This window comes from Numida meleagris, unplaced genomic scaffold (genome assembly GCF_002078875.1).
Source record: "Numida meleagris isolate 19003 breed g44 Domestic line unplaced genomic scaffold, NumMel1.0 unplaced_Scaffold705, whole genome shotgun sequence".
NCBI lineage: Eukaryota > Metazoa > Chordata > Aves > Galliformes > Numididae > Numida > Numida meleagris.
In genome coordinates this window covers 1-3339 of record NW_018364920.1, presented here as the reverse complement: position 1 = coordinate 3339, position 3339 = coordinate 1, and the positions used below count along the sequence as shown (strand labels likewise).

The window sequence follows — 3339 nt, the reverse complement described above, 5'->3', positions numbered from 1 at the left end:
TTTCTAAGCCTACCTCTTCAGCAGATGGGAAAGACTGGTTGTATCACCTATAAAATATCAAGACTTCAGGGTTCTGTGTTACGTGCAGCAAAACTTTATCTTAGCAGGGGCTTACTACAACAATTTTCACGATTCTGGAAGCCACCCATTGGTTCCTGTGGAGGGTAAAAGTAAAACGAAATCCAACAAGCCTGTGCTCTCAGTACAAGCTATCAAATGTAATGACACAGTCCTCTAGAGTGGGATGCGTGAATGACACGAGTCCTACAGCAGTTAAAAGCTTCATTTCAAAAAGAACAACCTTCCTCTGAGGCAGTAACAGCAAGTGCAATGTGCTCTCCCCACACCCCCGCTCACATGAGTAACCTGCTGCCGCTCGCTCGGGGTCCTGCCTGGCAGGGAGCTGCCCCAAGCGCTGTCCCACACCCACCCCAAGCAGCCTCACCAGCACAGGGCAGCACTCAGCCCAGCACCAGGCAGGGCACCCTGCACGGCGCTCGCCAGGCTGTGGCTGCGTCGGCTCCCATCCCGCTGCACCTGCAGTCCCACTGACCCCACTGCTACAGCCTGTGTTGTGTCATCACGAGACTGAGTGAGGACAGAGGCAGATTCTCGGTGGGCTTTGCCCTGGAAATCCCCTCACACAAGCTGGTACACACAAATTTATGTGGTTTAAAACCTTCTGGGAGCCCCTCTCTTCAAGGAGATAATTCTGCAAGTCTGACTCCCATAAAGGGTGCGGGCTGATGACAGCCAGCACTGTGGCAGAGACCCGGTTAGACCATGCCCCTAACACATTCAAATTAGCATGGCAGAACCAGACTTTATTGTCTGTATTAATCTCTGTCTTGATCTCAGGTAGATCAAAATCACAGATTCAGCACCTGCCACCTCCCTTCGATAAAGGGAGCAAAGAGATCAAGACAAGATGATGCAAAGTGATGGAGTCAGAGCAGCTGGCCAAGCAAAGACCATGCGCATGCATTTGCAAGCTGGGTGTGCTCCTGGAGCTGGGACTCTATCACTCACCCTCAGAAGAATTCCTGAGTACCCTCCTGGAGAAAGCTGTACATTGACACTACTGGAGTCAGTTCTCATCAATTAGCCCTCTTCACAATTTCTAGATGCCTCTTTTCTTAACATGCACCATTTACTTTTCCAACTTGCATTTCTTTTTGCCTTTCCATTTGAATGGTTTTGAAAAAGTCTCTTCTATTTAGAAATTCCATGATTGCTGTAATACACTTAGTAGGTATTTGGACTTCTATCCTGAGTTGTTCAATGCATTTTACTAAAATAAAGACTACTCAAGAACTTATTCCAGTGCAGGCTGCACTGACCAGTGACTTGGACAGAAATAACTGCAAGACGCAGACCCACTGGGCTCTTGGTAAGGATCCATAAACCAAATGTAGTCACGCTCCACATTTTTCATTTCCTCCTTTATAAGGGTACATCTTAGTTCTTCTGCTTGCTCTCTGACTGCTTGGAATCTCAGTGCGTACCCCAAGACCCAGAAGACTCACCAGAACACTACATCATGCTGCAGACAGGGGCTGCGTGGCACGAACTGATTCCTCCTCAACTTGAGGTGACCACCAAGGCAGGCTCAGAGACGAGATCCTCTGGGTGGAATGGACACAAGCCCTGGAGCTGCAGGTTCTCTCATGTCAACCACGCAGATCCCAGTAGGGACTTTTCCTTGGCTGACAAAAGACATACCTGCACATTTAAACTGCTCTTCACTGCTGTCAGTTGCTGGCAGTAAGCCACTCAGGTGGCTTCCTCTTTCTTTACACAATGTGGTTTTCCACTGCCGTGAAAACATCTACAGTAACAACAGGACAGTGACACAGAGTCACTTGAGCTGGCAGGTCTGGTAACCACACTGAAGTTATTCTGCCCGGCGGTCAGCTGCACTATCACCGGCTCCAGAAGTGCTGAATGTTTAGGATTTCTTTTTTCCTTTTTGCCCTCAGAACACTCTCATGTCAAATTGCCTTATTATTCCATTGGCTGGAGGAAATAAGATACCTTCCTTCCCAATCAAAGGTAAGATTTTGATCGCATTTCTTGCTTTATGAGCAGAGGCATTAAGGAGCAGAAAACTTGCACTTAACTTACTACAGAATCCTTAGTTCAGTTGGAAGGGCCCCTGTATGGTAACTGCTGAGGCACGGCCTGAAACACGGATTGAGTACCTGGGGAAAGGACCCACAACCACCACCGAGTCCAGCTGTCTGAGCTGACAGTCTAGAGCTGGCAGCATTGAGACAAGTACCTTAATGCAGTCAGATACAATCATCCAGGCTCACCACATCTAAGAAGCTCTCTTCTTAGAAAATACACTGAGGGCTCACACCTCATTTGCAGCCTTAATGACTCCATGACTTTAAGGACAACTCCCTGAACTGGCCACTGCTTCCTGCAGAGGGGAGGAGCACTGCCCTGGGCCAGCCCCCTCCCCAGAGGCAGCTGCTGCCACCCACCTGCTGCCCTGTCCCCAGCCCAAGGGACCTGGCCCAGGCTGCCCTGCTGCTCCTGCCACGAGTCCCCGGGGGCTTGCTGCCCCTGCCACGGGGCAGTCCTGTGACCCACCACAACAACACTGAGGATGGCCTTGTGGTACGCTACCGCATCTTGAAAGACTGGGTTTTTGGAGCTGCATGCATCAAATTCTTTAGAGAATGAACAAGGACACAGAATGGGGGGGAAGAACGAGGCTGAAGGATTTTGCAGCTCTCTCCACGCCCAAATTCAACCTCTCAGAATTAATTCCCATAGAAACACTTCCTGCTTTGAGCATTGGGGTGGCTTCTCCTGTCCTGCCGCACACCTGCTCGGTGCTCAGCCTTGCACTAGCTTGGCCCTGGGGAGCAAAGCACCAGCCTGGGCTTCGGGTCCTAACAATCCCAACCTCCATCCAGGCAACCAGGTCCTTTCATGTCAGTAATGTGCTGTAGTCTCTATGGACTTCAAAACAGCCCAATCTCCTAAAGGGGAGCTGGCAGGAGCCATTACATCATGGAATGCATGTCTGCCAAGACAAAGCGTGCTGCCCAGCAGCTCCCACCTCTGTGTACTCCCAGGATCAGTGCTTTGACTTCTGTTTCATACCTCAGCCCCTAATCAAACTGTATCTAAGCTGAATACCAGCACAACTCCATCTGTTAAATTTAGAGGTGAAATAGGAAGGCTCTCATGCAGTCACCAAACTCACATGACACCAAGTTTGTCTCACCTGGACAACACAGAGAGATTTTCAGTGACATCGGTGTGCTTTGGATGAACACACAGAAAATAATACTTTGGAGGGCCAGGAGCCTCTGCTTCAAAACC

At 49.7% G+C, this 3339-nt stretch overlaps 1 long non-coding RNA gene across 2 annotated transcripts in view; it reads right to left on the bottom strand.

Moving 5' to 3' along the window:
• Positions 1-3333, bottom strand: part of LOC110391985 — a 15155-nt gene extending 11822 nt beyond the window's left edge. Inside the window, exons 1-2 of one of the 2 annotated variants that reach the window (XR_002434199.1) lie at positions 3242-3333; positions 1527-1828 (exon numbers count right to left, since the gene is read on the bottom strand). This is a non-coding gene — a long non-coding RNA (uncharacterized LOC110391985). Of the gene's footprint in view, positions 1-1526 lie in introns of both variants that reach the window. The other variant, XR_002434198.1, reaches the window with a different exon arrangement.
• Between the last annotated feature and the right edge of the window lie 6 nt (positions 3334-3339).